This window comes from Acinonyx jubatus, chromosome B4 (genome assembly GCF_027475565.1).
Source record: "Acinonyx jubatus isolate Ajub_Pintada_27869175 chromosome B4, VMU_Ajub_asm_v1.0, whole genome shotgun sequence".
Lineage (NCBI taxonomy): Eukaryota > Metazoa > Chordata > Mammalia > Carnivora > Felidae > Acinonyx > Acinonyx jubatus.
In genome coordinates, this window is record NC_069387.1 from 88,703,441 (window position 1) to 88,728,375 (window position 24,935).

A 24,935-nucleotide genomic window follows, 5' to 3' on the forward strand; every position below is an offset into this window, starting at 1 on the left:
AGAACATAGAACAGATAAGTTAAAAGATAGTGTGGAGAATATAGTGAGAGAAAAAAGCAGAAGAAATCCTGGCACCTTTTGCATCTTAATAGATGGGAAAGACATAAGGCAGTTGAGATAACAGCTGAGCCATATTTTAATTTAAACATTTATTAAACACTTCTTAGTTAGTATAGCTACAATGATAAGTCTCCTTTCCCTTGAGCTCCTAGGGGAACTTTTATTCTTGTGATGAGCTCATAAAAATTGGTGCATGGAACTGAAGCTATGACAAAATCCATTTTCAGACTCATTGGTCTGTAGACTCCTGAATATCCTGTGAATATTGAAGCCTGATACTCGACTTCTTTATATTTTCCTTGTATGGTATTCACTGTTTGGATGACAAGTTGTCTAAGTGAACAATGTTTTTTAATATCACATGCCCAGAATAATTCCTTTAATACGATTGACATTACGGTTCTCACTGCTCCTAGTAACGTCACATTATTATAGGTCATGTACATGGCTTCTTCGCCCTTTTTCCCTAGACTTATCTCGGCAAGTCACTTCTTCCAGATGACTCAACAGAGGATGCTAAATCAAGCAGAATATGGGCAGCCACTCTTTTGGAAAGGATGCTGAGGAACAGGTACTTAAGAACTGAAAATAATTAGAAACCAAAAGTTGTAGTTTAAAGAATCTGAATATCCAGGATGCTCATCCCCTTGGTCCAGTAAGCAGGACTAGCTACTACTGCCTCTAAGCCTCCTTGGAGAAACTTTATAAACAGAAATACATCCTGATTACACCCGAGAACCTCTACTAGGGGCAGCAGGATAGATTCATTTTGTTGATTCTTAGATTTTAAAACCAACAGAACCCATGTACTTAGACTCACCTTTTTTTCTATGAGTGGGTGGACATTGGAAGCCTGCACATGCTCCTTAAATTGAAAAGGTTATCTAGGCATAGAAAGCACATGAAAAAAGATTGATAAGATAAACCTACTGCATGTATAAACTGAATATAAATGTAGACCGTGATAAGACCATGGAAGACCTTGTAGGTCACATTATGAAGTTTGGATGTTGGTTAAAGGGAATTCAGGTAAGGATTTGTTATGATGAAAAATGGAGAAAGGATTTAATGAGTAAGAAATGGGAAGGACTTGATTCAATATTGGGAGAGAAACTGATGTTCAGTTTTCTAGTGTGGGAATTCTAACAATCACAACATTTAGAGAACCGATGATAAGTAACAAATTGGATGGAAAAGATGGTAATTGAATTTTTGGACATTTTGAGATTGGGATGCCTATGGAATATTCAGGTGGATATTCCTAGCAGGTGACTGGATTTCTAATTCCGTTGTATTTTGAGAAAGATCTGAGCTAGAGATACAATTTGGGAATTAAAACCATGAAAGTAAATTAGATGACCCAGAGAATGAGAGAGAGAATCCATAGAAATTTAGTTCAATGCCAATTCTGCCATATTTAATGATGTGGTTGGGAGGGGGTGAAGTATTAAGGAAGATTTGAAACAAACTAAGAAGGTGGAACGTAACAAGGTCTTTGGGGTGAAGTTAAAGTGGAAATTTAGTATGACTATCACATATCTGACTTGGGCAACTGGTTAGATGGTGGTGACATGCCCTAAATTATGGGTTACCAGAGTGGGGAACAAGAGGCCAATCAAGGGTGCTAGATAAGATGTCTCAGAACTGTAGCAGCTAATCAAAATAATCCTCTTCTCAAATGTAGGACATTGTTAGAGGAAGGGCAAGAGGGGATTGTCTGAGAATCTTACCTTTCTAAAATACATAATTGTTACTTGACATAACGTTCTGGCATTCTCTATGATGCTCTGATAACTGATTAGAAGTTTTCCTGGATCATAGAAAAATGAGATGTTGAGTAGATCTAGAAACCTATGATTGTCAAAAGAAAGAACAACTACAAAAGTTGGCTTTTAACTAGAACTGTTCATAAGTGAGTGGTTTACCAACCCAAGGCTAGAAATTTACTTGAAGCTATGTATTAACAAGTCAGGTCTTACAGGTCTGGAACCGTGTTTCTTGCAACTTCATTTCTGCCTTGATCTGTTGAATTAATTTAAAATTTTAACTTAAAAAATTTTTACGTATGTATGTATTTTTTTGAAAGAATGAGAATGTGAGTGGGATTGGGGCAAAGGGAGAGGGAGAGAGAGAGTCTTAAGCAGGCTCCATGCCCAGAGTGGAGCCTGATAGTAGGACTCATTCTCAGGACTGTGAGATGACTTGAGTCAAAATCAAGAGTCGTTAACACTTAATAGACTGAGCCACCCAGGTGCCCCCAAAATTTTAACTTCTTTAAAAAAATTTTTTTTTTTTTTACCATTTATTTTTGAGAGAGACAGAGACAGAGTGTGAGCTGGGGAGGGGCAGAGAAAGAGGGAGACACAGAATCCTAAGGGGGCTCCAGGATCTGAGCTGTCAGCACAGAGCCCGATGCGGGGCTCGAACTCACCAACCGTGAGATCATGATCTGAGCCGAAGTCGACGCTCAACTGACTGAGCTGCCCAGGTGCCCCTTAACTTCTTTTTACAGTTATTTATTTTGAGGGAGTGGGAAAAGGGGCAGAGAGACAGAGACTCCCACACGGATTCCATACTGTCAGCACAAGGTTTGAACTGAAAAACTGTGAGATGACCTGAGCCAAAACCAATAGTCAAATGTTCAACTAACTGAGCTCCCCTAAAATTTTTAACTTTTTTTTTAATGTTTATTTATTTTTGAGAGAGAGAGAAAATGAGTGGGCGAGGAGCAGAGAGAGAAGGATACACAGAATCTGAAGCAGGCTCCAGGCTCTGAGCTGTCAGCACAGACCCCGACGCACGAACTGTGAGATCATGACCCGACTGAAGTCGGACACTCAACCGACTGAGCCACCCAGGCGCCCCTAAAATTTTAACTTTTAAGAGGCAGTCTTATTTTTGTATTTCCGAGTGCTGCAATACTTCCTTTTACAGCTCCCCACACAAAGGCTACTAATGTGGACATTTTGAGATCTTAGTAGCTTTTTATTTTGTACTGAATAATAGCCAAGTTCAAGTTGGTATTCAAGACCTGCCTTTATCTAGACCAGTGCTTGTCCAATAGAGATATAATGTTAGCCATGTGTAATTTAAAATTTTCTGATGGCCAAGTTAAAAAAAGGAAAAAATAGGTAAAGTTAACTTTAATAGATTTTATTTAACCATATATACTCAGTATATTATCATCTCAACATGTAATCAAAAATTTTATTGAGCTATTTTATATGCTTTAAAACCTAGAATACAGTAAAACCTTAGTTTGTGAGCATAATTCGTTCCGAAAATACACTTATAAGCCAAAGCACTTGTATATCAAAGCAAATTTCCCCATAAGAAAAAATGGAGGGGCACCTGGGTAGTTCAGTTGGTAGGTTAAGCATCCGACTTCAGCTCAGGTCATGATCTCACAGTTCATGGGTTTGAGCCCCTCATCGGGCTCTGTGCTGACAGCTTGGAGCCCAGAGCCTGCTTCAGATTCTGTGCCTCTGTCTCTCTCTTCCCTTCCCTGCTCGTACTCTATCTCTCTCTGTCTTAAAAAAATAAATAAACATTAAAAAAAAAAGGAAACTCAGATGATTAGTTCCACAGCCTAAAAATATTCACATAAAAATGATTACAATACTGTAATATAATAGAAAATAATAAAATACAAAATTAAAAAAAAAATAACCTGCACTTACCTTTGAAAACCTTCATGGCTGGTGTGAGGGAGACAAGAGAGGGGAGTTATTGTGTAGGACGACTTTCACTATCACTAACGGAATCACTGCTGTCTTTTGGCTCAATGGAATCTTTTTCTTTTGGTACAGCTTTAACAAGGAACCTATTGAGTGACACTTGCTTTTGCCTCCTTTTGAGGATTTCGTGGAAATGTGATACTACATTGTCGTTAAACGTTCATTGCTCTCATTGCTACAGCCTTATTCAGGTGGTGCTTTTCTACAGAATTGCACTGTTTCCCACATTTTACACATCTCCCTGATCTCATTTGAGGTGAGAGTTTCCTCTGCCTTTTTCTCCTCTGCAGACAAGACCTCCTCCATAATATCTTGCTGTTGCTCAAGATGCAGATCCATCAGTTCATTGGTGGTCACCGTGGCCTGAGACCGAGCATCTGAGCATCGGAGACTATCACCCACAATCCTGCAGTGAGAGAGACAGAGAGAAAGAAGAACCACTGGCTCAGTAGTGATCATGTGATGTTCGGAGTAATGGACTACTCGTATTGCAAGACCTTGCTCCCTTATCAAGTTAAAATTTATTAGAAATGTTTGCTCGTCTTGCAGAAAACTCGCAGAACAAGTTAGTCACAATCCGAGGTTTTACTATATATGTTACACTTACAGCTAGCATGACCCTGTGTTGTAGGATTTACAGTGCTAAAACTTACACAGTTGGTCACCTTATTAACGGCCCATCTCAATTCAGATACTACATTTCCACTGAAAACACTTGATCTATATTTAGATTTTGTAACCTTTACAGTTGGAAAAAGTAGATTCACATACGCAGGTTTTTCCAAACTTCCGTAAGACGTTTTCCTATAACTGAATCAGGTATCCCTTTTTAAGTTTACATTAATTCAGATGAAAACTTCAGTTCTTCAGCTCTAGTAGCCGTATTTTAAATCCTCAGTAGCCATGTGTAGCCAGTGTCGGCCATGGTTACAGTGCAGGTCTAGACCGGCCTGTTCCTTTCTAGCTAAATCCCGCTTCGACTACCAGTAGACTCCAGCTAAATTGCGCTGCTGTCTTTCCTGGGCACAGTCACTGTCGCTTGATTCCACTTCTACTGGCACTGTTGTATCGTTCGTTTTGCTTGAGACATCCTCATTTCCGGTTTCCATAGACCCAAACCTTGCCCATCCTGTAAAATGTGATACAAATGTCTCCTCCAGGAAGCGTTTCTGATTATTTCTAGCTAGAAGTTATTCCTTCTAGGTGCATTTCTGAAATACTTGATTTGCACTCCTCTTACTGTTTTCAGCAGTTGCTTGTGGTATAGTTTCTTGTAGTCTGCTCTATTTTGGCTTCTCAGTCCTCATCATTCCTCTGAAACTGCTCCTCCAGAGCACCAAAAACTTCCTTTTGCCAAATTCAAGAGTTGTTTCTATAGTTTCATCTTTCTTGAACTCTTAGCATCGTGGGACGTTGCTGGTCATTGCCTCCTTTTTTACTTATTATGAAATAATTTACACCTGTCAGAATCTATTGAAAGTTTATATTTTATTTATATTTTGAAGCATAGCATCATTTTAAGATTTAGAATATTAACTTGGAAGCACATCTCTGCCTTTGCCTGATGCTTCTCTCTCCTTTCCGACTCCCAGATAACCATTATTCTGAATTGTGTGTTAATAATTCTTTATTTTTCATTATAATTTTGCCACATATGTATGAATCTCTAAATACTATATTGTTTGTTACTGCTTTTGACCTCTCTATGAATAGAATCAAATGCATACTTCACTGACTTTTTGTTCAACATCGTCATTGAGATTCATCTGTACAGATGCACGTAGCTCTCATTAATTGTTGTGGCTGTGTAGTATTCTATTGTGAAATATGCCACAATTTATTCAAGTAGCTCTGAGATTGTTTTCAGTTTTTTACTATTATAATTAAGGTAGCTGTGAACATTCATGCTTGAACATATTTCCTGCTGCACACATTCAAGTTTCTCTAGGTCAGTAATGCTCAAAAGGTGTAGTTCTCAAGTTAGCAGCATTGAATGGGAACTTGTTATTCCAAGCAAATTATTGGGCCCCACCTAGACCTGTTGAATCAGAAACTTTGGAGTTGGGGCCTAGTAATCTGTGTTTTCACAAATCCTTCAGGTGATCCTGATGGCACATCCAAGGTTGACAATCCTGGGTATAAAGGAGCCCTTTGTGAGGTTAATTTGCATTTCCTGATTAAGATTTTTCGCTTACATATTCTTGAAATAACTTTCTTTCTTTTTTACTGTGACATTTGAGAAATTCTGATGAGGAAATGGTTTATGCCTGGTCCTCCGTCCCCCCCCCCCCCCTTTGCTCATTTGTTTTGTTAAGTTCCGCATATGAATGAAATCATATGGGATTGGTCTTTCTCTAACTTATTTCACATAGCATTATGCTTAGACTAATACTCTCTAGCTCCATCCATGTTATGGCAAGTGGAAAGATTTCATATTTTAAATGTTTGGTAGAATTCACCATTGATGTCATTAGGCCTGGCCCTTAGGTAGTTTTTTGGTTACTAAGTCAGTGTTTTCACTTAATATAGGTCTATTAACATTTTCTCTTTCTTCTTAGGTTAGTTTTAGTGGCTTATGTCCTAGGAATTTTTACATTTCATCTATTCAATTTCTTGGTGTATATAGAGTTGTTCATAGCATTCCCTTATAATCTTTATTTCTGTAATGTTAGTAGTAATGCCCCCTCTTTACTGATTTTAATCATTTGAGTCTTTTCTCCTTTTTTTCTTGGTCAGTCTAGCTACAAGTTTGACGTGTTGATATTTTCAAAGAATCAACTTTTGGTTTTGTTGATGTTGTCTATTATTTTTCTATTCTCCGTGTCTTTCCACCCTAGTCTTTTATTTCTTTCCTTCTGCTTGCTTTGGGTTTATTTTGCTCTTTTTTTTCCAGTGTAGTTTTGGTTATTGATTTGAAATCTTTTCTTTCTTTTCTATTTTTTTTTTAGCATGGGCATTTACAGCTGCCAATTTTCTTTTAAGTACTGTGTTAGCTGCATCTCATAAGTTTTGGTATATTGGGGGTTCATTTTGATTCATCTTAAAGTATTCTAATTTCCTTTTGGTTTCTTTTCGGGCCCATTGGTTATTTAGAAGCTTATGTCACTTACACATATTTGTGAATTCCTCGTATTTCTTTCGGTTACTGATTCTAATTTCATTCCATGTGATTGGATAACATATTTTGTTTTATTTCAGTCCCTTTAAACTTTTTAAAGCTTATTTTATGGCCTAGCATTTGGTCTATCCTGAGGAATGTTCTGTGTGAACTTGCGAAGAATGTATATCCTGCTGTTAAAAACTAGGTGACCAGACATCAACGGATACTCTTTGGGCCATAACTGCCTCCCATACTTGATCAAATCTTTGATTTTCTGCTTTTGTTTTGTTATGGGCCTCGAAGAATTTCCCTTACATTATTGCCAGATCAGTAATTGACTTAAAGGGATGTTTTTCATGTTTAATCCAGTATAAAAGATGTTTTATTCATTTATCTAAAAAAATTTTTTTTAATGTTTATTTATTTTTGAGAGAGGCAGAGTGCGAGCAGGGGAGGGGCAGAGAGAGAGAGGGAGACACAGAATCCAAGCCAGGCTCCAGGCTCCGAGCAGTCAGCATAGAGCCCATCATGGGGTTGGAACTCAAGAACTGCAAGATCATGACCTAGCCGAAGTTAGACGCTTAACCAACTGAGCCACCCAGGTGCCTCTGAAAGATATTTTATAATGAGAGGTTTATTCAGTCTGTCGTTCCATTCTATTGCTGGAAATAAGTTCTTACCTTATCCCTTCCTTATTGCCCCTGTCCTTGAAAATCACTTGTGTTCTTTAAAGAAAAGTAATCTCACTCTTGTGATTGGTGCCTTGGTTCAATAGAGATATTCTTTTTTCGAAGGTGATTTAATAGGTAAACTGATATCACCTGTGAATAAATTCAACAAGAAATATATAAGACCTATGTGAGGAAAACTTTCCTAAAAGAGATCAAGGAAAACAAATAAATGGAGATATGTATCATTCTTCCTTGATAGAAATGCTGAAAATAGCAAATACACTATCTAATTCTAACTAAATTAGTAAAGAGGTTTAATGAATTCCAATAAAGATTCCAATAGATTTAAATTAATTTCTAGGGCTTTTAAATGAATTTCTATGATATCAGCTAAAAGGATAAACAAAAAAGGGTAAGTTTTTAAAGTTAAAATATGATTGAAAAGCAGAGACTGGCCCTATCAGATATGAAAGCAAATTAAATCTGTGTTAACACTGTAACACAAATATAGGAGTAGACAATTAATACCTTGAAACAGATAATTACCGAGTATAACTGGTACCAGAAGGTCACTTACATTAAATCCACTTAAATCAAGGATCAAATTTTTATAATAACTAGTTTTACTAAAACTAACTTGAAATATTTTGCTAAAAATATAAAAATAAACTTATTTTCTATATAATGAAGTTAACTTCTAAATATTTTAACTTTTATTTTTTTTAATTTATTTTTTTAACGTTTATTTATTTTTGAGACAGAGAGAGAGCATGAACAGGGGAGGGGCAGAGAGAGAGGGAGACACAGAATCTGAAACGGGCACCAGGCTCTGAGCTGTCAGCCCAGAGCCCGACGCGGGGCTCGTACTCACGGACCGCGAGATCATGACCTGAGCTGAAGTTGGACGCTTAACCGACTGAGCCACCCAGGCGCCCCATATTTTAACTTTTAGAAATAACTTTTGGCATTTTTCTTGACAAAATTATTTGAAACACGAAATGCTAATTTTCATTTCATGTTTGATTTCTCCTCCTTAATTGAATCATTTTTCAAAAATATCCTAGACTTCATTTTTGTAAGGGTTTCTTTCTAATCAGACCATACCTTTATACACTTCTTGTGTCGTTGCCCTTTTGGCCTTGGCTTCTGCCCTTTGATTGCAAGCTGCACTGACACATTCTTAGCTCTGCTCATGATTTGAACAATTCTCCATCATCTTTATCAACTTCATGAAATCTGACATATTTTGTGAGATTTGCTAGCTCACTTTGTAATGAATTTTCATTGCACTTGCATTGTATTTTTGAATGACAGTCTGGAAGACACTGGCAAACACAGGCATTAACATAGATGATACTGTAAAGCAGAGAAAGATATGAAAAGAGGCCCTTTTAAGAAAGAGTATTTTATGTTATGACTCAACATCAATAACAGATTGCATGGTCAATGAATACTTGAGTTATGAGGACACTTTGGTATATATGAATTCAGTGTATGATAATGTTTTCACTCATATGTGGAACTTGAGAAACTTAACAGAAGACCATGGGGGGAAGGGAAGGGGAAAAAAAATAGTTACAAACGGAGAGGGAAGGGGGCAAACCATAAGAGACTCCTAAATACAGAGAACAAACTGAGGGTTGATGGAGGAGTGAGAGAGGGGAAATGGGTGATGGGCACTGAGGGGGGCACCTGTTGGGACGAGCACTGGGTGTTGTATGTAAGTGCTGAGCCATGGGAATTCCAAAAACCAAGAGCACACTTTACACACTGTTAGTCAATTTGACAATAAATTATATATTTTTTTAAAAAGCATTGTATGATAAAGGTGACTTTTTTTTTCATTAAAAAGTTTTTTTAAGGTGACTTTAAAAATCAGGAAAAGTAGATCATTCAATAAAATTAAGAGACTAAGAACCTTAATGTAACTAATGCCAGGGCCTTTGAGTCCTGCAAGTTTCATATGCCCCAATAACACAAAAAGTATTGTGTTGTCTTCTTCACATATAGTATCCTCTCCTTGCCATGGCAAGGTCCAGAACAAAAGGGCAGGAGGATAGTTTCCTGATGCTTATTTTGTTCAGGGCTTTCTTTTTTACTTATTTTTATTTTTTTAACGTTTATTTATTTTTGAGACAGAGACAGAGCATGAACGGGGGAGGGGCAGAGAGAGAGGGAGACACAGAATCGGAAACAGGCTCCAGGCTCTGAGCCATCAGCCCAGAGCCCGACGCGGGGCTCGAACTCACCGACCGCGAGATCGTGACCTGAGTTAAAATCGGACGCTTAACCGACTGAGCCACCCAGGCGCCCCAGGGCTTTCTTTTTTATTTGACAGTCATAGTTGGGCTTCTCTACATCACTACCAGCATCTATTTTACAGAAGGCTAGCAACATATCAGCAGAGAAGGAAATCTTATCAGAGGAACCTGATAAGTAGCCGAGCCCTTCCGTAACAAACCTTCTCAAGTGTTATGCCACAGGTTACGGATGTGCTAACGTGCCCTTCGAGTGGTGGAGCTCAAGGCCTCCTTAACTCTGGCAGCTGTTATGTAGCCTCTCCCATTTAACTGTGCACTGTACAATGCTTTTCCTTTTCTTTCTATGCCATGAAGTAAAAAAAAAAAAAAAAATTCTGGGGAGCACTGTTATAAGCAATTAGCTGTAAACAATGGGAACATGAATAGTATCATTATGCAAACAGAGTCATCTGGTTTAGGGAAGAAAATAGATTGTAGCAGAAAATGGATTGAGGGGGCAGATTAGACTTTTTCCTGAATCTGAATTCACCCTCGTTCTATTTTCACATTAGATCATATCATCAATTTACATTAGTAAGAGCCTTGTGCAGTTTTTACTTGTTTCTGGTCCTTTACACATACCTAGATAATTTCCAGGAGGAAGGAAGAGTTGAGCAATAGTCATAAAAGAAAAGTTAGAGGAAAACATTTGATGTAGGGTTTAGCACAGAAACAAAGAAAGAAATCGGAAAGAAAAATGCTACATATGGTTATATTGAAACAAAAATGATCAGTACATCTAAAAATTCTAAGAAATTTAAAAACAAGCAAATGGGAAGACACAGCAGCATATATGATTTGCAGTAACAATTCTTTTTTTTTAATGTTTTTTTAAAATATGAAAAGTATTGTCAAATTGGTTTCCATACCACACCCAGTGCTCATCCCAACAGGTGCCCTCCTCAATACCCATCACCCACCCTCCCCTCCCTCCCACCCCCCATCAGCCCTCAGTTTATTCTCAGTTTTTAAGAGTCTCTTATACTTTGGCTCTCTCCCTCTCTAACCTCTTTTTTTTTTTTTTCTTCCCCTCCCCCATAGACTTCTGTTAAGTTTCTCAGGATCCACATAAGAGTGAAAACATGGTACCTGCCTTTCTCTATATGGCTTATTTCACTTAGCATCACACTCTCCAGTTCCATCCACGTTGCTACAAAGGGCCATATTTCATTCTTTCTCATTGCCACGTAGTACTCCATTGTGTCTATAAACCACAATTTCTTTATCCATTCATCAGTTGATGGACATTTAGGCTCTTTCCATAATTTGGCTATCATTGAGAGTGCTGCTATAAACATTGGGGTACAAGTGCCCCTATGCATCAGTACTCCTGTATCCCTTGGGTAAATTCCTAGCAGTGCTATTGCTGGGTCATAGGGTAGGTCTATTTTTAATTTTCTGAGGAACCTCCACACTGTTTTCCAGAGCGGCTGCACCAGTTTGCATTCGCACCAACAGTGCAATAGCATTCTACAAATAAAAATCATTCTAACATAAAAGACTAACATCCTGATAGAAAAATAGCCAAATGACATTTGGAGATGATCCACAAATGAGGAGCTGTAAATGAGCAACTAATGTGAAACATCCAGCCACAGAAATAAATACGAATTAATGAACAATTGAGAAAGTTTTTTATTACATAAGAAATTTGACAGATATTATTTAAGTTTAGGGGAAATAGGCCCCTTATATAAATGCTGGTAGTTATGTAAAGTGATGAGCATTTTTATAGGTCAATTTGGCAATACATTAAAAAATGTCTTAATCTTCATACCTTAGACCTTATGCTTTAATTTAGGAGTTTGGTCTGAAGAAATGATCAGAAATGACATGAAGATACATGAAATGATATTCATCACAGCCTTATACTGTGAAAAATGAGAAGCAATTGAATTCTACAAAAATGAGAATAATGGATTATGGATTATAATATGGAATCCTGGGTAATCACTAAAATAATGTCTTTGGAGAATACATACGGTATGGAAAATATTGTCTGTAGGCTGCTTAAATTGATGTACGTTATTTCTTTTTTTTTTAATTTTTTTTTCAACGTTTATTTATTTTTGGGACAGAGAGAGACAGAGCATGAACGGGGGAGGAGCAGAGAGAGAGGGAGACACAGAATCGGAAACAGGCTCCAGGCTCTGAGCCATCAGCCCAGAGCCTGATGCGGGGCTCGAACTCACGGACCGTGAGATCGTGACCTGGCTGAAGTCGGACACTTAACCGACTGCGCCACCCAGGCGCCCCGATGTACGTTATTTCAAATATACTATATTTCATCTAAGATACTATTATTTGGAAGAGGCATCATTTTCTCTGGCACTAAGAAAGAAAACAATAAAAATAACACCCAAGATATGAAATCTTAGAAGACCCTGGCATAAAGGTAGGCCGAGTCAGAATAAATGAGAAGTAGACTTGTCTCTGGAAAGGGACAGCAAAGAAACCAGTTGGTCCCCATTCAGAGCGTGGTTCTAATTCCTACCACCACCATGATCCAAAAAACTTCAAGCAGAGAGAAAATGTCATGCTCACAATTGGTAAGTTCCCCCAAGTAAGCAAACATCGGTCCTCTGGCCGAAACTGGACTTCATGCAGATAGCAATCTTTTCTTTTGTAACTTTGTCAGTGATTTTTTTTTTAGACACCTTTGCTTCTAAAATGAGTTTCTATATCAGAATTGTTAGAAATGAAAAACTGTGTCTAGCGTGAAAGGCATATACTAAATATATGCAATTGGAGGGAGATACTCCAAAATTTAGCAGTGAAGCCCAATGTGTTGGATTACATATGTATTTTACAAAACTTCTCCATGAACATTTATTACATATTTTTAAAATGTTTACCTTAATTAGGATTTGCATAATTGTTTATAGTCTATTTTCTTAATTTGATCTCCCCTATTAGTATATTTTGAATCGTTACCAACCTTTGGCAACAAAGCTCAGGCATTTTAGACTTTCTGTAATTTCAGCACTTTGGAAAAGAGCTGTGTTTATTTTGGCTGCAGACCTGTGGGTTATTACTGTCAGCAGGTGTGTGAAAAGTCTTCCAAAACCCTGGATCCCTGCATTGAGGGATCAAAAAGAAAAGAAAAAAGGAGGGGTGCTCAAGAGCACAGGCTCTGGAGTGAGACCCATGCTCCAATTTCAGCTTTGACCCTTCAGTTGTATGACCCTAAGCAAGTTATTTAAGTGGTCGTAAGACTCAAGTTTCCTCATTGTTACAACAATGATAATTGTGTAATGGAGAGAATGAAACGAAACAATGTCAAAGGCCCATCATGTAATATCCCTGTTGGGATTCTAAATCAAGGTCTATGAGAGCAACTACTTGAAAATGTGATTTATTTTTAATGTCCCTTTGCTCTTCTTCAACGTAGTCACTCAAACAGTGATCATGCGTAAGAGAGACCTTTCAAAATTTATCATCTCTTCAGTGCTTCCCTTTTTAAATTACATATTCTCTATTCCAGCAAATAGAAAAAGGTCGGGGGTGGGGGAGGGAGATACTCATGATGAGCACAGCCTTGATGCAGAAAACAGAAAGGGAAAATTTCTAGGCCGATTTCACTGAACAAAGATGCAAAAATCCCCAAACCAAAAGGGCCAGCAAACCAAATTCTGCAATACACAAGTAAGTATACACCATGACCAAGTTGGATCTATCCAGGAGGAATGCGGGGCTGGTCTGACATTAGAAAAATCCATATAATTTGTCACATTAACAGAATACATGAAATAAATATGATCGTCTCATATAGATGCAGTAAACCATCTAATAAAATTCTACATCCATATATCTTTTTGTAAAAAAGTAACTTTTAACAAACCAGAAGGGAACTTCCTAAATCTGATAAAAATTATGTACCAAAACCCTAAAATAAACATTAATTGTAAGTTCTCTAGTGTGTCCCTATTGGGTGCAGTTTGGAAACCTGTTTTGACTTCTTCCTTCATTTTTTTTTTTAATGTTTATTTATTTTTGAGAGACAGAGACAGAGTGCAGGTGGAGGAGGGGCAGAGAGAGAGAGGGAGACAGAATCCGAAGCAGGCTCCAGGCTCCGAGCTGTCATCACAGAGCCCGACGCGGGGCTCGAACTCACAAGCTGTGAGATCATGACCTGAGCTGAAGTTGGACGCTTAACCGACTGAGCCACCCAGGTACCCCTCTTCCTTCATTTCTAAATGACTCTTTTTTTTTTTTTAATTTCTTAAAAATATATATGTTTTAAAATGCTTATTTTTGCGTGAGGGAGAGAGCAGGAAAGGGACAGGGAGAGGGAGACAGAGGATCCAAAGCAGGTTCCATGCTGACAGCAGAGAGACCAATGTGGGGCTGAAACTCACGAACCTTGAGACCATGACCCGAGCCAAAGTCGGTCACTTAACTGAACCACCCAGTGGTTCCTTCCATTTCTGAAACAAGCTTTTGTTGTTCTTCACTATTAACTGTCTTTGTTCTTTTGAAACTAATGTATTCTCCCATTTTATTTTACTTTGAAATGGTATACCTTTTTAGTCTTCTCATCTCTCTGAAATGCATTTTATTGTTATTTTTTTCTAACTATTTTGTCCCCAAATTCTTCCTTTTTATACTCAAGTGTTTCTGCTTCAAAAAGGTAGAAAGTCTAAGTGTGAATTTATTTTTCTCAATATGAATAACATTGAGGTTCAGATCTCAGCTATGATAGTGTTCAAGAATTATCACTGGAACTAGGGTAGTAGTGTAGGTCATTAGAGTGGTGTCAGCGCCTGACTGGGATGTTGTGTTTCACCAATGGAAGCCAGTAAATCTGGAAAATGATTGTCCACAATCAGTCCTGTGTTATTAGAATGTTCCTTACTGTGACTCCAGACATAAAGGCTGGTATAATCTTTTAACTATAGAAGTCTTAGAAATTAATTTTATGCAATACACGTCCGGTAATAATGAGGCTCTGTTGTATGGTGTACCTCCCTGGAAGGTACCAGGAGCAACAGAGAAGAGTGAAAAGCAGACAGTGAGCAGGAGACATTGTTTCTGTGGGCAGTATTGTGGGCTGAATCGTCTTCTCACATTGGAAGAGCTAGCCACGAGTGTTGTGTGTCCACCCCTTCTGTTATTCGTCATTGTAAATTTTACATGGTTTCACATTTAAATAAAACCTCAGTTTCAGAAAGTATTGTATGTCATATCTCAATAAAACTCAGTCTAGGGGCGCCTGGGTGGCTCAGTAGGTTAAGCCTCTGACTTCAGCCTCTGACTTCAGGCCATGATCTCACGGTCCGTGGGTTCGAGCCCTGCGTCGGGCCCTGTGATGACAGCTCAGAGCCTGGAGCCTGCTTGGGATTCTGTGTCTCCCTCTCTCTCTGCCCCTCCCCCACTCATGCTCTGTCTCTCTCACTCTCAAAAATGAATACATGTTAAAAAATTTTTTTTTATTTTTTATTTTTATTATTATTATTTTTTAAACATGTATTTACTTTTGAGACAGAGAGAGAGCATGAACAGGGGAGGGTCAGAGAAAGAGGGAGACACAGAATCTGAAACAGGCTCCAGGCTCTGAGCTGTCAGCACAGAGCCAGATGCGGGGCTCGAACTCACGGACTGCGAGATCATGACCTGAGCCCAAGTCGGCCGCTTAACCGACTGAGCCACCCAGGCGCCCCCCCCCCAAAATTTATTTTTTATTTTTTATTTTTATTTTTTTTTAATTTTTATTCTTTAATGTTTATTTATTTTTGACAGAGAGAGAGAGCATGAGCAGGGGAAGGGCAGAGAGAGAGAAAGGTAGACACGGAATCCAAAGCAGGCTCCAAGCTCTGAGCTGTCAGCACAGAGCCCGACGCGAGGCTCGAACTCCCAGACCGCAAGATCATGACCTGAGCCGAAGTCGGACGCTTAACCGACTGAGCCACCCAGGCGCCCCCAAAATTTTTTTTTTAAATAAAAAGTAAAAAAAATAAAACTGAGTCTAATTATATACAAAATTACCATTTTCATTTTCCACTATGCTTTAATAACATGGAAAAATCAAAATTGCTTTTCCTGGTTTTCCTCAAGGGCAGCTGAATGTACTTCAAATACTATTTAGTTATAAGACAACCTTATCATATTTGGAGATCGGTAGAATAAATATTGCCTCACGTAGCTGAAATGTTTAGAGAGGTATCCTATTTTCATTATGTTCAGAAAAAATATGTACTTATAATTTGGTATATCATATTCTAGTAATAGATGGGTACAGAAAATTCCTACTTACCTGGAGTAATTTTTAAAGATATGTCTTGATGAATTTAGTTATTTTAGTTACCTAAGAGTTATATTCTGATTTAAAAATAACCACTTTTCAAAGAATACAATAAAATATTCACAGCACTACAACTCTAGGGAGCTTAATTTAATCATTGATGGCTCAGGAAGCAGCTCAGAATCTTTCAGTGCCTCCTTTTTTTTTTCTTAATACAAGGGTCTCAGATTTTATTTTTTTTAGCGTTTATTTTTGAGAAACAGAGACAGAGCACGAGCAGGGGAGGGGCAGAGAGAGAGGGAGACACAGAATCGGAAGCAGGCTCCAGTCTCTGGGCTGTCAGCACAGAGCCCGACGTGGGGCTCGAACTCACAAACCATGAGATCGTGCCGTGAGCTGACGTCAGACGCTTAACCGACTGAGCCACCGAGGCGCCCCACAGTGTCTCATTTCATAATGAACCTCAGTACAGGGTAAAATGAAAATTCTTTGAATTTCCTGATTATTTGGATTATGAATGAGCATATATGTTTTGTAAAGGTCATGAAAGCTGTGTTGTATGTGCCCTTATGTATTTTCCTATAATCCTGTCTACCTCTGTTATGGGCATTATAGAAAGGAGAGGTTGAAACTTACCCTCCTCGGTTGGAAGGTAGAAATGAAAATTACTCCGGTTAAACCAGAATTTCTCAAAGAACATGTGGACCACCTGTCTTAGAATCATCTAGGGTACTATTAGAAATGCAGATTCCTGTATCCTTCACCAAACCTGCTGAATCACTGTATCTGGGAAAGATCCCAGGATAGTGACAGGCTCTCCAGGTAATTCTCATAAAAGTTTGTGAATCATTGCCAGATGGCTTCTGGACCTGAGTGAGCAACCTAGGGTAGGCAGCACCAAAACAATTCTTCCCATGAATGCTGATACAGGAAACAAATGACGAAGATTGAAGTGGGTGTGCCACTTCCCACGGAGTATGGGAACAGGAAATAATATGTTCTACCATCAGACCGAAGGAATTTGAGAGGCAAAGTTGGAAATAGTTCAGAGCTATTTCATTCATATTTATAACATAGGCTTACTGAAGGTGTAGATTTCTTGTTGTATTTTTCTTTATTGATGTGAAGTAACATGAAATTAGCTGAGCATCATTTGATTCATTTGGAACATGTTTTTATTGTTTTAATGCTTTGCTTTTACTTCGAACACTATAGTAAATGTCTTTTGGGGTTTCTTTTCACTAAGTATCTTGAGTTTTCAGAGCTTTAGATGCCAAAGAATTACTTATTTTTGTTAATCAAGCCAATTTTACTTGTAGTTCTAGTTATAATTATCTGTTACCACTGGGACCAGAATATAATGGTATTTAGAAAGAACTTCTTTTTCCCTTTTTTTTCCCTTTTATGCCACTGTGGAAAGCTAAGTTGATGACAGTTCTGTTTGATAGTTTCCATTGGTTTTTCCCATGAGAGTTAGACATGCATAAACCTCCCTTAACCACCTCTCTCCTTCCCCCTTCAACAATCCCCTATCCACCTAACCCCATCTGAAGGGTCAGACAACAGTATTTATTTATGAAGCACTTATTACACTATGGGAAATCGCAAAAGAAGACTTTCCTTTTCAATATTCTATTACTGTTGAGAATTCAGTAGTAGAATTCAAATCTCGCTCCACAGCTCTATTATCCCAAAGTTCGCAATACTCACTTCTGCTCCGAGGCAGCCTTCGCTAAGCCACGGGTCGATCATCAAGCCTGACCTTAGTATTTCCTCCACCTGTCTTCTCCAGAATGCTCCCCAGTCGTATGCACTGTGGGCCTTCTGGTTTTACCATGGGCTGTTCTTGGGTACGCGTGATCATCAGTTCCGAATCCTAGTCTGCCCCTCTGTTTACAAAAGGAGTGGGTTGAAACCAGGCTGCTTTCTCCTTGTCGTTTTGACCTTTCAGCCTCCATGGGTGAGACACTAGCACCTGGTGAAGGAGATTTCAGACAGCATCATTAAGTAGGAGAGATACAGGTTAAAGCCCTGCAGCACTATTTTGGGTTTTCACTTGCATCTCCCAGGGGATAAGATCTCAAGGGTTGGGACCTTTTAGACAGAGAAAGTCACCCTCCCGAATGCTCCTGCCTGCCTTGCTTTCAGTTCTGTATTACCACCTCAAAAAGCCTTCCTTCTCTGAATCTTTCAACTCCCCCTATTCCTCCACTGAAAGGGACGTCCTTGTCTGAGCATATGTGTGTACATGTGTATGCATACATGTAGGTGGATGATGATAGACAAACTGACTGTGGGTCCTTCAATTCATGTTTCTTATTCAGTAATTCTCTCCAGGCAGCTGTGAGCTGGTGGTTTCTTTGCTGATTAACCCACACGTTAAGCAGGCGTGCACACACACGTTCATATAGATTGTACTGGATGGTATAAAACCCAAATATCGAGAATAGAATAAAGCCACAATATTAGTAAAGTTCATGCCCTGGCTGGTAAATAAATAGGTCTGTAAAGAACTATTTGACATCTTTATGGATCTCTTCAGGAGCCACAAAAGAGCTGGACTAGCTCTTGATGACTTTCTCTCCCTTTCACAGTGGTCACATTGCACACATTTTATTTCAGAATCTGCCTCAGAAAAATATGAAGATGAAAAATATAGGCTTCCCAATTAAACTGAGTTTCAGATAAACTATAAATAATGCTCCATGAAATACTTAGGATATACTAAAAATTATCTGGTGTTCATTTAGAATTCAGATTTATCTGGGTATCCTGCATTTTTTTCTGGCAACTCTTTTCCTACTATAACACCTTGTTTATCTCTAGTCTTACTGCTAATATCTTAGACTAGGGACTCTACCTCCAATCTGGGTATCTGCACCTGCCTGGGTGGCCTTCCCAGCTCTACTCTTCTGATTTCCCCTCATAGCCTGCTACACACTAAATTTTTTAAAACTGCTGTTTTCATTATGTTTCTCTTCCACGCAAGAAAGTATGATGCTTCCGTTGCTTTCCAAAGCGATTTTCACTGTGCAATTTTATACTAGATTTTGTGTGTGTCTGTTATGCATTTCCTTGGTGAACCTTTCTCTTTTAACAGAATCTCAAAGAGGCATCTTGGAGCTATGTGAAGAACTGTGGCTTATACAAAGAAACAAAAGTGGGTGAGTTTAGAAACATGCACCTTGCCTCAATGATGACTTTTCCTTTAGACATCAGTAGGTTGAAAGCCCCTCATATCATTCAATTCCTGCCAACATCTTGCAGAATAGGCAGCAGGTCAGGCATTATTACTTTCATTTCAAAGACAAGGTCACTAAATCCCAGAGATGTGAATTGTAAAACAATTACATGGCATAGCCAGAGTTTGAATAGCAATCTGCCAACTGAAGTTGATTTCTCTGTCTACTTTTATGGACCACCAGTGTTGAAAAATATAAAATCAACTTTGATACAATATATTAAACAATATTTAAAAAAATTTTTTTACTGTTTATTTTTGAGAGAGAGAGAAAGACAGAGCACAAGTGGGGGAGGAGCAGATAGAGGGGGAGACACAGAATCCAAAGCAGGCTCCAGGCTCTGAGCTGTCAGCAGCACAGAGCCCAACGTGGGGCTCGAACCCAGGAACCGAGAGATCATGACCTGAAGTTGGATGCTTAACCGACTGAGCCACCCAGGTGCCCCATAAGCTTTGTATATATTTAAGCCTCAAAAAGGTTTCTCTCCCAACCCTGAAGAGATGTTCTCATTCCCTTCTTTCTGGTGGACCTTGTCATTTAGCTGTCAGTTACATATCACAACGATTGGATGTTTGGCCATTTGACCTATAGGGATGGCTTTTTAATGTGGTCACAATGGTGGAATATACCTGTGTTCCATTGCTACTATTCCTCAAATATTTAGAGATTATCAGGGTGTTTCAGAGCTCATTTATAAGTCACAAAATCATTAATATTTTATGTTTACTCACTTAAAAGCATAAAAAGGGAATAACTTAATTTGGTTATTCATCGATTCTGCTTGGTTCTAAATTTTGTCTTTTTCCACAAATGTGTTCTCAAAAAAATAAAAATAAAACTTCATTTGCCTCCCAGTCCTCCATACTTTTCCTATCTCTTTAGCCTCACCTTTTAAAAAAAAAATAATTTTATTTATTTTTTTCATCATTATAAGTGCACTCTTTATCTCCAGCCCCTTTTCCCCCCTCCCACTCCCACCCCCCCCACTCTGATAACCATCTGTAGTTAAGAGTCTATGATTTGTCTCCCCCCCTTGCTCATTTGTTTCTTAAATTCCAGTGAAATCATATGGTATTTGTCTTTCTCTGACTTATTTTACTCAGCATTATACTCTCTAGCTCTATCTGTGTTGTTGCAAATGGCAAGAATTTATTCTTTTTTTTTTTTTTTTTATGGCTGAAATATGCCACTTCTTCTTTTCCTGTTTATCAATCAATGGACATTTGGGCTGCTTTTATAGCTTGCCTATTGTATAATGTATAATGTATATTATTGTATAATAAACGTAAGAGTGCAAGTAACCCTTTGAATTAATGTTTCTGTGTTTTTTGAGTAAATACCCAGTAGAGCAATTCCTAGGTCGTAGGGTAGTTCTATTTTTAATTTTTTGAGGAATCTCCATACTGTTTTCTACAAATGGCCGCACCAATTTACATAGTCACCAACAGTTTAAAAAGAAAATCTATGGACTTCTCCTGGCTTGAATATCATTTCTATATCTGCAGCCCAGCCACCCTCTATACATATAACTTTCATATTTAATCACCCAGATGAACATTATCTTGTGTGTCTAAAAGCCATTTCACACTTAATATGTATCTTATGAAATGTCAATTCTGTAATGCTCAGGGAGGAAAAAAAGAAAAAAAAGTTTAGAGACATTCTTTTCTTCCTTTCAAACCTTACATTTGGTATATTAGCAAATCTTGTGGGCCCCACATTTCAAATATATCTTCAGTTTGATACCTTTTTGCTACGTCCATTGCTTCCCTACCCAAATCACCATTATCTCTCACCTGGTCTCCCCTTTTGTCTCTGCACGCCTTGACAGAGGAGCCAAAGTTCTCTGTTAAAATGTAAATAAGACTTTGTCACTCCGGTGTGTAAAGCCCATCAGAGCTTCCCATCTCACTACGAAGAAGCCAAAGTCCTTATAAATGGTCCATAAGACCTTACCTGATTGCCTCTGGGGCCACAACCTTTGATGCTCTCACCACAGTCCCCTTTCACCCTCTTCTCCCCATGCCAGCCTCCTGGATGGTCCTCCTACAGGGCAGGGTGCTTTGGGTGTGGACTTTTTGCTTGCTGTTCCTCCTCTCTCACACACCAGCATGACTTACTTCTTTCTTGTACATCTTTAATGTTACTTCCCCAACACTTTTAGCAACCTTCCCTGCCTTATTTCTCTTATTTGCAGTTACCACCTTAACATACTAAATATTTTAGGGGTGCCTGGGTGGTTCAGTCGATTGAGCGTCCGTCTGACTTCGGCTCAGGTCATGATCTCTTGGTCCATGAGCTCAAGCCCTGAGTCAGGCTCTGTGCTGACAGCTCAGAGCCTGGAGTCTGCTTCTGATTCTGTATGTGTCTCTCTCTCTGCCCCTCCCCCGCTCATTCTCTCTCTCCCTCCCTCTGTCTCTCAAAACTAAACCAAAAAAAAACATTTTTTTTTGAACATTAAAAAAACATACTAAATACTTTGCCAGCTTATCTTATTTTCTACCCAGCTCACAGTAAGCAGAAGTAAATATTTGAATAAATGAATGTTAAGATGATTTTCCTGTGTTGGAGATATTTTAAAAATTTCATCATGTATTTTGATGCAAATCTAAAAGTGGTTTTCACAAAACAGTTTGAATAATCATTCATCAGTGTGTGCAGCCTTCTAATATGATTACTTTGAGGAAGTAAAGACTGAAAAACATATTTGATAACATATTTACTATTAGCAAACGTGGATGTAAATATAAAAAGTATTGGAAGAAAACACACATTGAATGTATTATTAAATCTGAACTGACTTCCTTAAGAGGTGATTATGAATACAAATGTAGGACTCTAAGCTGTGCAGAGAAACTATGAGTCATTTCAGACACAGGAAATCATGTCAGATAAAGCTTAAAGGCAAAGAGTGACTCTGGTGATTGAAAGTTGGTAAGTGATGATAAAGGTTAATAATATTAGTATTATATTGATATTTATTAAGGACATAGGTACATAGGTAGCATGGGATTGTGCTAAGTGTCGTGCATGGTGATATCTTTATTTTTTCATTCTACAGAAAGAAAAAAGAATGTCAAAGCTTAGGCAAAGTTAAGTAGCTTGCCTACTGTCCCATGGGCTTTAATGGTGGAGGCCATGCATGAATTTAGATCTATCTGATCCCGAAGCTCAAGTCCCTGACTACTGAGTGGAGCTGTATCTGATTATGAGATTAAGTTCTAATGGCAGCTCGCAGAGTGAAATTTAGGCAGAGGTTAAACTACTGCAGAAAATCCTGTAAGGAGACCATTTTGGAGAGCAACATGCCATTTCCCAGAAAGCCCAGCACAGCCGGGATTTCCTCTACTACTGGATCAGATTGCAACTGCTTTGGCTGAACATATGAAGGAGGTAGTTTGCAGTTAGGGGCAAGTTGTGCGTGGTTCGAAAAATACCTGTAAACACTGGATGCACACACTGTGGGGTTAGGTGCTCTCGACAGAAGAAGCACTAAGAGACTGAATGAAAGTAGAATCAAGTCTCCCATCAGAATTTTCCTGTGCAGTTTCAACTGTTCATTCTTGCTCCTTCCCCTTCGCTCTCTTTTCTTCTGTATGTGTATATGGTTGATGTAGCGTATATCACTTTATGTGATACGATCTTGCTAACAGTCAAGCAGCTTTGCTGGTCTAGAGAGGATTATTTAATGGTTTACAATATTGAAAATCTTGTCAAAATAGTTGTTTGTTGTAGCGCAGCCACATATCCAAAGCTGGGAGAATCAGGTAGCGCATCCATCATGGGAATACATCAACTATCTCCAGAATTAACAAAAGGGATGGCTTCCACTGTGTAAAAGAAGATTTCAAGTGTCTCCGTGAGCCAGTCAGCATTGACTCTGTGTCCCTCACGTTGTTGAGAATAGTTCTCCTCGACCCCACTCCCACCCCAGCACATTGAGGCACGGGGCACGCTTCTACCAATATAGAAGTGTTCTCGGCAGAGCTGAGTCACGCTGTTCTACTTCCCAGATTAGGAAAGCAGAATCTGTGGAGTTTGGATTGAGTGTAGTCTGGAAAACCTTCTCCTGGATCGTCTATGACATCCTATGAGATGATTTCCTTACTCTCCAATCATCACTATTGGTTTGAAACAATGGCACTTGATAAATGTTCACTGAACTTAATAGGGTTTCTCCCCCTAAATGAGGGGCTTTTGAATCCTATCCAGTCCTAACCTGTCCATTCTCCTGTTTGCAGTTGTTGGCACCTACCCAAGATGTTCCTTGGGGTATGTGGCGGAGAAGCTGTCCCAAAGCTCTGTGTAGTGGCCGAGAGGATCTCACTGAAGAGCTGAGAACAGTATGTCAGAGAGACCACCGCTTGAAAACCTGTCGTGCTTACAGCCTCCTTTCGAAAGAGGCCACCCCGACCACAACCCCCTAAGCAGGTAGCAACACAGTCTGTTTCTTCAGCATGGGTGACCATGTTGTCTAGCATGTGAGCCGTCCATCCTAGCCACAGATGGAGTAGGAGAGGACACCTGGCTCAGAGGTAGCCAGCCTATGGGCTGCTCAGCGGCTTCCGAGATAGCCTCCAAGGAGAGCTTTCCCCTAAAAGGACAATGGTGACAGATTCTCTCCTCGGGGACATTTGATAGTAGACAGAGAACTAGCAGCAAGTGGGAACAGGATGGAAAGAGCTGCGGTTGTTTGTGCACCTTGAATTATGGCCGCATTCTGAAGGCATCTGACAAAGAGTTGACGCAGAGGTGTGCCGGGGCTGGCCCTTACAGGCCCGAGAGATGGTGCGCGCATCTCTTCCCAGCTCTGCCGTGGGTCGGTGGGAACACTGGCACCACATAAACTGGGTTTTGTTACAGCTGAGATCTCCCGCCTCCAGATCTGGTTGTTCAGCATTTATTTACCAGCACATCACTGGGCAGGGGGAGGGATGGGAGCAGGGGAAGCAGTCACCTCTTCTTCTGGGTCCTTTGTCTGAAAAGCAAACAATGCTTAAGGTAGTATGTTGCCGCGGTTGGTATTAAGATCACAATAAAAAAGACATTAGAGAAAACGTGGTGAAATACGTGATTTAAGTCTCAGTCGTCCAGGTACAAAGCTCATAGGAATGTGGTCAGAATGTGGTAGTACTTTTCTGGTTCCTGATGCCTATCAAAGGCACAGGCCCCCACCTCCCAGGCCCACAAAGGACGACCTGACAAGCCGGTTAAGCCTCAGGTCTTATTTCCACATGTATCCTTTACCCCTGTGACTTGAGGCAACTTGAGGGCACACGTTACTTCAAACCGCAAGAGCCCGATGAATATAGTTTTTGAGTGCCTTTTTTTTTTCTTTTAAATGTAGGGAGAATAGGACAGATCAGTACAGTCAAAAGACTAGATATGACTTTGGAATGAGGCTTGATCCCCCCATACTACTTCACCCCTTCCTAGTAGCGTAATTTATCATCTATGCCTCAGTCTCCTTAGCTGTAAAATAGGGATGAAAAACAATAGGCTCAGAGATGTTTGTAGGGATTACATAAAGTACCATGTGTAAAACACCAGCAGAGCTCCCGGCACTGGTCATGCATTCAAGTAA

At 39.2% G+C, this 24,935-nt stretch overlaps 2 long non-coding RNA genes across 7 annotated transcripts in view; one reads left to right on the forward strand and one right to left on the reverse strand.

Annotated features, from left to right (window-relative positions):
• The window catches only part of LOC106981356 (uncharacterized), a 41,518-nt gene that overhangs the window by 14,344 nt on the left and 2,239 nt on the right, over positions 1 to 24,935 (reverse strand). For 3 of the 6 annotated variants that reach the window (XR_001431195.3, XR_008300309.1, XR_003424366.2), the window contains exons 2-6: positions 22,789 to 24,329; positions 17,820 to 18,084; positions 3,741 to 4,203; positions 1,791 to 1,911; positions 881 to 944 (exon numbers count right to left, since the gene is read on the reverse strand). This is a non-coding gene — a long non-coding RNA (uncharacterized LOC106981356). Of the gene's footprint in view, positions 1 to 880; positions 945 to 1,790; positions 1,912 to 3,740; positions 4,204 to 7,577; positions 7,719 to 17,819; positions 18,085 to 22,788; positions 24,330 to 24,935 lie in introns of all 6 variants that reach the window. The other 3 variants (XR_008300308.1, XR_008300310.1, XR_008300311.1) reach the window with 3 other exon arrangements.
• LOC128316423 (uncharacterized) lies at positions 77 to 23,707 on the forward strand. The gene is made up of 3 exons (XR_008300313.1): positions 77 to 631; positions 11,670 to 14,040; positions 23,593 to 23,707. It is a non-coding gene; the product is annotated as an uncharacterized LOC128316423 (long non-coding RNA).